The sequence below is a fragment of the Cuculus canorus genome, chromosome 1, assembly GCF_017976375.1.
Source record: "Cuculus canorus isolate bCucCan1 chromosome 1, bCucCan1.pri, whole genome shotgun sequence".
NCBI classification, from domain to species: domain Eukaryota; kingdom Metazoa; phylum Chordata; class Aves; order Cuculiformes; family Cuculidae; genus Cuculus; species Cuculus canorus.
Window position 1 is genome coordinate 125242529 of NC_071401.1, and position 11188 is coordinate 125253716.

The following is an 11188-nucleotide window of genomic DNA, read 5'->3' on the forward strand; positions in this document are numbered from 1 at the left end:
CCAAAAACACTGCTGACATCAAAGACTGTCAGAGACAAACTTTCCTAAATTGGAATTAGGGCTGGGAATAACAAATAGAAATGTATTTCAGAAGTGTTAGACCTGTACAAGAAAATCTACCTTCTAATGGAAATACATCAGAAGAGGAAGACTCAAAAATGAAGGCAGACAAGGAGGCTGAACAGAAATGGTGTAGGTGATAAAAAAAAAGTTATCTTGAAGATCCACAATCAAACCTACTATCGGGCTACATTTCCAAACTAAGAGAAGCAGCAGCTAGAAGAAAGGGCTCACTGCAGACACACTTCTGAGTTCTACTGTACTGTCACACTGGTGTCTCTCCTTTATATTGCTGCCAGAGAGACAGTGAAAAGATGCAGTCAGCCCTGAAAGAACAACCCGTGTGGAAAATGGCACTGTAGAGACAGAATTCCAAGCAGCAAGAGAAGCTGGAATTACTCAAATGTTTCAGCTACACTACAAAACCTTTACCTCCAAGGAGATTTTTGTTTGTTTATTAGCTCTGTTATAGGACTCTTAGAACCTCCTAGAGAATTTTCCTCACACCCATGCTCTTGAAGTGATGCCAAATACTTACAGCACAGCTTGTACAGATGTTCTAACAATTCACTGACCTCTGATGACAGCATGCATCAACCTCTGACACTCTTAGTGAAAGACTCCAAAACCTATCCAATCTAAAAACTACTCGGAAAGCATCACCTGGTCATTCATTATTCTCATCAAGGGTTCATACAGGTAAACATTTTGGTGAGGCTGCATCTGCTTCTTTTGCAAAATTATTTGACAAAACATACTAGATTACCGGGGTCTATGGGAATGCCCATTCATAGAAACACCCATATCACCTGAGGGGCAAGGGTGTTACTTTCTAATTTCAAATGTCTTCAGACTCTTGTAAACCTCGGGACATCTAGGGCAAAAGATATTTAACCACCTCAACTACAAAGAGCTATGTTCAAGCAAGCACAACAGAGACGATCTCTAAAACTTTTGCTCACCTTTCTCTAGCTGGAAAATTAGATTGGGAAACAAGTCTTAGAGGCACTAAAAAATTAACAATTACAGTATTTGTAAAGATCCACATAGTAAGTTTTGTTAATGATATAATATACCAAAACAAAGGAACATTTTCTGTAGCTGGAGAAAGCTGCCGGCATGAAGTGCTATACCGTAGCAGGAATGACACTTCAGTTCATAAAGAACAGCAGGGACCCACACCCCAAACATAAAACCATCACACTACAAGGAGAGAGAAGAAACAGAGCCATCACCTTCTGCCACCCAAAAGGCCAGAAGATTAAAGGAGCTTCAAAGGTAACATAAGAGTCATAGCTAAATGTGAGTAGAACACATAGCCTTGAAACAAGGTTCAGACTTTTAGAGACTTTCTCTTAAAACCTGGAAGTAGCAAGGGGACTTCTATATTGAATTGCTGCCCATCTCCATATCTTTCTTTATTTTGCAGGCTTCCTTGTCCTACTAGGTTTCTTTCTATGCCCAGTAGTAGGCTTTAATTCACAATTGTTTCTGTTCCAGTATCTTTATAAACCCACAAAGTAGCAAACCAAGTAGTAATCCACCTAATCTACAGCAAATTTGGCATTTTCTAGTGCTAGGCCTCTTGGCAAGTTGAACTGGCACTTGCTTAAAAATGAGAACAATCTTAAAACTTAAGATAATTAACATGAGGCCTGAAAAGACAGACAATTTTGCACAATAAGGAACATAATATTATAGACAAATTTAAAACCTCAATATTGGCTGTTGCTCAAAAGCAAACAAGAAAAAGGAGAAAAGTAAATAGACTGGATTATCTGATAAAATGTTGAGGACATTTGATGTCACGTTTGTAGGGGTGTCACAACAACGTGACCACCTCACCTTCCACAAAAGAAAAAGGGGCTGAAAAGGTAGTTAAAATAAAACTAAACAACCATGGTATCAAAAGTATTACTGCAAAATGAATAAGGGTTAATTGGGTATACTCCCAAGTAACTTTCAGAAAGATCTTCTGTGCTTATGAAGAATAGGGTTCTTTAAGAAACATGCCTAAAAATCAAGCCAACACACAGACTGACAGGCCTCTAATCTTCCTTTTTTTACACTAAAATAACACAGAAACAAAGAAACAAACAAACAGATGAAGAAAGCATAGTTTGGTTGCAGCAAATAAACACTAGCAGAAACACAATTACTTGACACTTTGTGCTGTCTCAGAAAGTTATTTGACCCATTAGCCCACACTACTAGTTAAGCACACTGAGAGCCGCACAACTGTGCACTTAAGTCAATTTTTTAAAGTTTAAGGATTATGCTTTTTACTTTTTTTCTTTCCCTTTAAGAAACACCACTAAAGCAATTAAGTAGTAATGCATTTACAGGGTTTATTAGAAAACAGTTTTACCAAATGCAGGGAAGGGGATCAATAAAAGATTATACATAGTATATCTACCACTTCACATTTACTACCACAAAGATATTTTCAAGATATTTTAAGTTCCATTTCTTTAAAGGTCCACTTTGACCCAACAAGGCAGCAGATACAATTTTCAAAGTCTCAGAAGAGTTTTAACTTGAACAAGTGGTCAAAAAGCCTGACTCAAAGCCAGGTCAACTTAAAAGGAAAACATTTTCAAGTCTCTTACTGAGCCTTTCTGATTTGAGTTACAATCACAAAATTTCCGTACTGCATTCAAAGTAATTGCAGTGCAATAATTGTTTAAATGAAAAATAACTCGCCCTGATTTCTAAAACCCCACAGTCCACAATCAACCTGAAACAAAAAAGTTCCCACAAGTTGTAAAACAAAGCAGCTAGTGATGGGGAATTAAACTTTTCAGCTGCACAGGATTATACCAACATTAAAAAAACAAATACCCTCATGTTAACATGCCCACCTACATGAAATAACAAAAGTGATTATTCCTGTGTGCCAAATTAAAATATATTCTGTTTTTCCTTTAAAGCAGATATTAATTTGTATTTTGATTAAGATTACAGAATGAGCTGATCCACAATGTATTTTCTGTAAGGTCATATCTAAAAGATAGATTGTTTGAAAAACAACAGTCATCTTTATCACTTGATGGTCATCACCTGTCAAAAAATCATCCTAACTTTTCTGAAATTCTAACATGCCCTAAACATTCCTTACACAAGAATAAGTACGCATCTTCCAGCATTTCGTACAATGAAAATTAGAAATCTCAGACATTTTAAAACAAATTAGGTTAAAGATAAAATAAATTATTAAGTTGACTTTGTTGTTTCTGTTAATTTGGGGTTTGGGTAACTTTTGAATGCCAAAATTCACCAAAACCAAACCTACCTCACACTTCCCACAATGACAAATTTGCCTTCAACAAATGTATTGGCTGCTGTGACTCAGCATTATAGAAGATGTGTGTGCAAAAGGACAAAATCAAAGTCAAAATTCTACTGATTTCATACTAGCTTTGGACATCAGCAACTGAAAGAGTCACATAATACTGATGTATAAGCTGCACCAAGACAAAACCCACAAGAACTTTAAAGCTTGATGATAGCACTCTGCTTCCCTTATCCCATTTACACCTGGCATCCCCCTCATCAAAAGCTCTCAAATTCAACACACAGCATGTTCACAAACACCTCTTTTCCTTTCCAACCATTTCACAATACAAAAAAGGTAAAAAAAAAGTACACACAGGCACTTAAAGAGTTGATCCTGTGGAAGCACAGGAGTCTTGCATCTCCTAAGAGGCAATCTTATCCTGCTTGACAAAAAACACATCACAACAATGTATAACAAATCACAACATTATTATCTGACTTTACTTTTAAGTAAACTGTGCTTTGTGCACCACAAAAAGGTGGTTTGTTTGCCAAAATGACATTTTCATATATCAACAGGTGAATTTTCTTTGAAGTATAACTTTAGCACTACATTCACGAGGCTTACGATGCCTTGTTCGGAGATTCAGGATGCTTAGTCACAGGATATGTATTTCTAAAATCAACACGTCACTTATGTACAATCTCAACATTATGCCCAGATTGTAAAAAAATAAAATAAAATTATATCTGTTTATGTCAAACTCGTTGGTTTCTCACAGAATGTATGAATCCTCCTGCTGAGCCTGCCAAGCAGTCAGAACTACCAAACAAGAGGAAAAAAAAAAAAAAAAGAGAGAAAAGAAAATACTTATTCTAGATCACAAGGAAGCCTTCAGCAGCTGGTGACTAGCTAAACCTCAAGTCTTATGGCATACTCTTAAAACTCAGAGCGTATTCTCTATACATCCAGGAACGCAACTGTATTTCTTTCAAGTCTAATGCTTTTAGTTTCTGTCCTCATGATACTGAGCACTACTTTTGTTTTAATGTATTCCAATTTAAAACTTCTTCTATGTCTCCGAACTCCATTTATTCCTGTCTTACATGAATGGACCAACAGATGTGACAATGCAATGTCCAATTTACCATTACTTCCTCCCATTTTTTCCTAACTGCCTCCTGCTAACACCCTTTTAAAACCAATTCCAGTGAAAGGAAATTTACTGTCTGTTACCCACCCTAGACTACTTCTACTCTTTATCCTCGTTATGGATTATTAAGACTGCACAACTTTTAATGCAGTTCAAGATGTTCATGAGGTGGCATAATATAATTTCTAGTCCTACTGTTCTACATATTTTATATTTACCAGACGTTTTCATTGAGTGTTTTGTTTAAACTTACCCTTATTGTCTTTCCAGGATTCCTCTACCTTCTTCAAATTAATTGAGGAGTACTGATATTTCTATAGGCCTTGCATCCTACTGTTGGCATTTTGTGTCATGAAAACCCCACATTCAATCTTGGAAATAAAAATAGAGCAGTTTAATTAATTAATTGCTTGACAGACTTCAAAAACTGTAGTAGACTAAAGATGGATTTCTTTTTCCTTCAGAGGAGAAAAAAACTTGCTATCATATTGCTGTCCCTTATCTCTACAATATAAATCAGCATTTTTCATTATTATTATTATTATTATATTTAAACATGGGCTTCCACTAGGCTTTAGTCCCTTAGTACGAAGCTCAATAATCTTATCAGTGCAACCTCCACTCTTGTTCTTCAAAAAGAAAGAGGTTGTTTGGTCTTTATAAGTTGTTTCTTGTCCGTGACATAACTCTAGAATCTCCTGTTGAAATATTTCAGCCACTCACAACATTTCATGGAGTGATAAATTCCTTTAATAAAATCCTTTTATTTTTCTTGACTTGCTCCTAGCCTAAGTTCCCCCACAGCTCTATTCTCTGGCCTTCAGAAGCAGTTAAACTATTCCATTAAATTTAGCTATTTGCTGCTACTCCTATTTTCCCTTATGTTTCCAATTTACCTTAAACTCCCTAACCCTAATTCACATCATTTTTTTTTTATCTGCTACACTTGATGCTTTTTCACACAGACTAAATTTCTATTTTTCTGAAGAGCACTTTTTCAGGTCCATTAATGTCTCTCCTCTTGCCATAAAGTTGTTTTCCAAACTAGCCACTTCTTTACTGTTGCCTTTAGAGGTACAGTTTCCTTTTGTGTTTTTAAGGATATTAAATTAAGCTTTGCCCCCTCCAGGAGCTGTAGAACACTTCTGAAGAAAAATTCCACAATGTCATAAAGGAAGAAACAAAGATATCAAAGCAAATCTCCCAGATATAGGACAGTTTAAACCAAAATGAGAGAAGAGAAGAGAAGAGAAGAGAAGAGAAGAGAAGAGAAGAGAAGAGAAGAGAAGAGAAGAGAAGAGAAGAGAAGAGAAGAGAAGAGAAGAGAAGAGAAGAGAAGAGAAGAGAATTGTATTGAATCACTGAAGTTGAAATAAGACTATCAAACAATTCGGTTAAACAAACATTTACACTTAGAAGTCTCTATAAAGAACCTTTCAGAAACTGCTACAAAGTCTGACTGTAGAACTTCTAGATCCTGTACTGTCTTTGGTCAGTACTGCTGACATGGGCTGTTGGTGCATTTCCCTTTCTAAACAGACTAAGCTGTGACTTCTCCAGGAACCAGCACTCAGCTGAATACACATGTCCACATAAGCAAGCAAGCTCTGAACACGTGCACTCGGAGAATGCAACATCAGGAAAAAATCGGCGGGTGGCACATTGACAGCAAAAGGTAAACATCCTGGTACAGTGCTAGAAAGAGAGATGGGATGTCACAAAGACTCCATTTAGAAGTTTTAAAGAGGCAGGGGGAAATTCCAAGCTCCCAAAAGAGACACATTTCTTGGAAGTGAAAGTGAAGCACAGTTGGAAAACTATGACAAGGGAACCTCTGCCTCGCATGCCATCTTACATTAAAGTGCCTCAAGCTACTCTTCATCTTCCCTCTGCCTACGGGTATATCTAAAGCTTAATTAAAAGGTGCAACCACAGTTCAAGTAGAAACAAACTTGTTTTGAACAAGCTAGTTCACATGTGAATACACTCGGTAACAATGCAGGGAGAACAAGGTAAGGAAATATCAATGAAAACAAACACAGATACACCAAAGACTAGTTTGATTCAAACCATGAATTTACAGTGTTCTTATTAACTGTTCTATTCTAACTACTAATTGCCACAGGCATATACCAAATGGGTTTAAAATAAAGGAATGAAGTTGCAAACCCATTTCTAGATAGCCCAACAGATATATCCCAACTTTGTAAAGTCTTTCATTAACATTAATCACTCAGAGTAGAAAATATACCAGTAAAACAAAAAAAAAAACTAAAAAAACAAACAAAAAAAAACAAACAGAGAAACAGCAGCTCAAATAATGGATAAAGGGACTATCAAACACCACCATTCAGCAGCATTTGAGAATTCTGCAGAAACAGCAGCCCGCTATTTTCACAGCTCATAATGTATCTTTTCAGTCTGGAGTTTCAGTTTTCATGAAACGCCCTCAAGAGGCAAAGCTTAAAATCCTCGTTACACGCATCCGTGTACAAGCAATACAAATTCAAAGATTATGAATGGGATAAGTTTCTGCCGGTCATAAGGTCCCCGGAGATGGGACAACTGGAAACGGCCACCATGGCTACAGGGAAAGCACAAACCCTTCATAGAACCATGGAACGATTTAGGTGGCAAAGACAGGAACACCTTCCACTGAATTAGGTCGCTTCCTCACACGTGAGTGGTCAAAGAGACGGTGTTGCAGCTGGGATAAGGCGAGGCTACGCGCTGAAGTTTGTAGGGAGAAGGCAAAGCTCCAACACCACCAACCAAAACCACGGGTTAAAATACACCGTACTGCTCACAGGACCCAGGAGAAAGTTTTCCACCGCCTTCCCGCCCTCCCAGAGCCGAGGCAGTGCCTCCCGCCCGGGACAACCTGGCTGGTCCCGCCGGTTCCGGAGAAGCCCGTCCTTGCGGCTCCCCACCTCCCCTAGCCGGGGCTGGGCCCGGCTCCCGCCGCTCGGGGTTCCCGGGGCAGGGCCGGCCCCGCCGCGTCCCCGGGGCCCCGCTCCGCCCTGCTCCGCCTGTTGCACGCGCGGCGCCGCCGGCCGAGCCCGTGCGTGTGTGGGGAGACTCATGGAATCGCCTGGCTGGAAAAGACCATTGGGATAATCGAGTCCAGCCGTACCTGTCCACTATTGAACCAGACCCATGACCACCTCGTCTGCCCGCCTTTTAAACCCCTCCAAAGACGGGGACCCCACCACCTCCCCGGGCAGCCTCTGCCAGTGCCTGAGAACCCTTTCAGTGAAAGAATTATTCCTAATATCCAATCTAAGCCTCCCTTGGCATAACTCGAGGCCGTTCCCTCTCACCCTGTCACGTCTCACTTAGGAGACCAGCACCCACCTCTCCACGGCCCCTTTTCAGGTAGTTGTAGAGAGCGATAAGATCTCCCCTCAGCCTCCCATTCCCCAGGCGGAGCAGCCCCAGCTCCCTCAGCCGCCTCTCACAACCCCCGTGCTCCAGCCCCTTCACCGGCGCGCGCCCTCCCCGCGGGGATCCGTCCCTCCTCCTCCTCCCCTTCCCCCGCACCTGGCCCCGCTCGCTGCCCGCCTGCCCTGCCCTGCCCTCCCCTCACCCCGCCCTCCCCAGCCCCGGTACCTGCTGCGGGCCCGGCCCGGCGCTGTCTCCTCTGGGGCCCGAGGCGCGCGAGCGCCGCTCCCTTCTCCCTCCCTACCTCCCTGCCCAGCGCTGGCTGGCGAAGGCACCGCGCACGCGCACACCGCGGTGCGTCACTTCCGGCTTCGCCGCAGCGCCCTCTGGGAGAGAGAGCTCCGAGCGCAGCAGCGGCAGCAACGGCGGCGCCCCCCTGCGGACGGCCACGGCGGCGGGAGATAAGCCGCCGCGGAAGACTACAGCTCCCGGCATGCCGCGCGGCGGGATAGCACACTCTCTTCCTGCTGCGAGGCGTGCTGCACGCCGGGATTTGTAGTTCAGGGTGAGGTGCCGCCCAAGCCGAGAGGGCGCCTGCCAGCAGCCGCGGAGGGCAGGGCGCTGTCGGGCTGTAATCTGCTGCCTTCGAGGCGGGAACTGGACTCTACTAGGGGCTTTTGCAGCCTGGGACGTGCTAATTGATACAGGAAGCAGTTACTGTTACAAAAAGTGGAATATCTTTGATTTAAGCTAAAGTTTCATCTCAGTAATTGTGTTCTTTGATAGTCAGAATGTCCCTCTGAGAGCGTGTTTTCTTTCAAGCAGTGTTTCTCCAGACACTGCTCATCCTCTGGAGCTGATACCACCTTGTGCTCAGTGTGGTCTGTGCTGATCAGGTGTCTCTTCCACTGCAGTTCCCTCTGTCTGCAGCCCTTCCCTGGCTCAAACACAAGGTCAGGCAGAGCTGGCTCCAAAGCTCCAAATCAGCAAGAGATGTGGCTGTTGTGAAGTTCATAATAACATTAAAATGAGTCCTTGGAAAGTAACAGGATATCATAGAATTGTAGAATCATAGAGTCATAGAATCATAGAATAGTTCGGGTTGGAAGGGGCCTTAAAGATCATCTGGTTCCAACTCCCCTGCCATGGGCAGGGACATCTCCGACTGGATCATAAGATTTCTGGGGGAATTTATCCATGTGCATGTCAGTGGGAAATCTGTTCTTTCCTATCTCCTGTCTGGCTGCACACGATTGATGGAGATCATTCTTCATGTTACCCAGCCCTGATAAAGAGTGTTTGCTTTCTGAAACTCCAAAATGAGTCGTGGAGAGTTTATTTCCTGGCATTTTCAGTATCAGGATGAGCTGGTATTTCCGCAGTAATGGATGGTTCCCACAATGGAGGTTCCCTAGCAATGGCCCCAGTGTCCCCAAGGTGCTGCTGGGACGGCATGCTGCAGTGTGCAGGTGGGGAGCAAAGCCACAGTGCAGCCAGGGGTGATGAGGTGGGAGCTGAGGCTGAAGGCGGCAGAGTGGCGATAACAGCATGGTCGCTGCTCATAAAGATAGCACAAAAAGCCACAGTATCTGCTAGTCGACCCTGAAATGTGTTGAGACAGACATGTAACACTAGGGTATGTGCCTAAAATTAATCTGCATGACACCAAAAACACCAGCAAATAAACTCTCTAAGACTCGTTCTGGAGTTTTAGAAAGTAAACGCCCTTTATCAGGGCTGGGCACCATGAGGAGCGATCTCCATCAATCAAGTGCCCATCTCTATGTGCCCAGAGGGGTGCAATGGCAGGCAGGAACCTAAATGAAGGACTCAGAGGAAGGAACACCCTCTCTGGGTCCCTCCCAGATCTCTTCCTGGGGAGCCTCAGCCCCAGAGCACCTTTAGCATTGTCACTGCGTACAGGGATGTGGGACATATGGTGGGATGCAAGTGAAGAGCATTTGGGATTGCTCAGGACTCATTAGAGGATGTTTAGAGGAGCAACTATGGGCAGGAAAGAAAGGGCTTAGGGTGGTTGTGGAGGAACAGGTGTAGGAAAATGCAGGGATACAGAAATAATAGATGCCCCATCCCTGGAGTTGTTCAAGGCCAGGTTGGATGGGGCTTTGAGCAACCTGATCCAGTGGGAGTTGTCCCTGCCCATGGCAGGGGGGTTGGAATTTTATGATCTCTAAGTGCCTTCCAATCCAAACCATTCTAGGATTCTATGATTCCGATTCTATATAAAGGAACGGTTATTTGTAAATGGTTTGTGATGGTTTGTCTGGCCATGCATTGTACCCGATCAACACGACCTGTCCCATCTCCTCATTAAACTCCTTCCTCGCTTTGCCCTGGGCGAGGGACTCTCATTCCCAAGGGCATGTTGGGGCTGGGTGCCAGTGTCTGGGACTCAGGGCCCGTGTGCCATGGGTGCTGGCGTGCAGGTGGGTATGTGAGCAGCAGCGAGGGTGCAGCCGGTGAGGGGGCCTGGGAATGGGAGAGGGCTGCGAGAGGGGAGTCGGCTGCCAGGGAGACCTGGGGAGTCCCAGCAGCTCCCAGAGAGGCTGGGAGGGCTGACCACCCCAGGGCAACTGGCTTCAGGGTGAGCAGGGAGACTGGAGAGACTGCGGTGAAGGGGCAGCTACTGGGCTGACTGCCTGAGCCCAGCTGCTGTAGGGAGCCCCACTGTACATATGTGTGTGTGTGTGTGTGTGTATATATAAATGTGTGTGTATACACACACACACATTCACTAGCACACCTGCATCCTGCACTGCCAGAGCAGGGTGGGCAGAGGCTGCTACCGCTGCCTGTGTTCATGCCAGTGCTCTGTGCAACTTTTTGATGTGTATGTTTGTTTAAGTGCTGTATTTTGCATGTGCCTACTGGGAATACAAGCTCAGCCTGGCTGCTGCTTGGACCTGAGGGCATGGAGATGTGGCAGTCTCGCCTCTCTCAGGCTACCAGATCTGGCCTGATTTTCCCATATCAATATATATGTATATTTGTATACATATGCATATATGATGTACATGTACATATATGATATACATATGTACATATAGATAGGTATATTTCATAGGGCTACTATATAGCACAGTATTTCTACCTGCAGAACTGAGATAAGAGAGGTTAAAGCAGAGAGGTGACAGCTTTCTCCCAAAGCATTTGCACCAAAAAAAAATTAACAGTTACGCTTCTCTTTCAGAGATTTCACATTCCTTGCACTCTACCAGTAAGCACACCTATACTGCAGCGGGAGGTCTGGTTACAGTATTGGTTGGCATTCCTGAGATACCTTGAATCAAATTAGC

At 43.5% G+C, this 11188-nt stretch overlaps 1 protein-coding gene across 2 annotated transcripts in view; it reads right to left on the reverse strand.

The window, feature by feature from the left end:
- The window catches only part of KPNA1 (karyopherin subunit alpha 1), a 61119-nt gene extending 52895 nt beyond the window's left edge, over positions 1–8224 (reverse strand). The window contains exon 1 of one of the 2 annotated variants that reach the window (XM_054056558.1): positions 8100–8224. The gene's annotated coding sequence lies outside the window, so the exon portion shown is untranslated. Of the gene's footprint in view, positions 1–4743; positions 4763–8099 lie in introns of those variants that run through there. The other variant, XM_054056557.1, reaches the window with a different exon arrangement.
- Positions 8225–11188: the final 2964 nt, after the last annotated feature.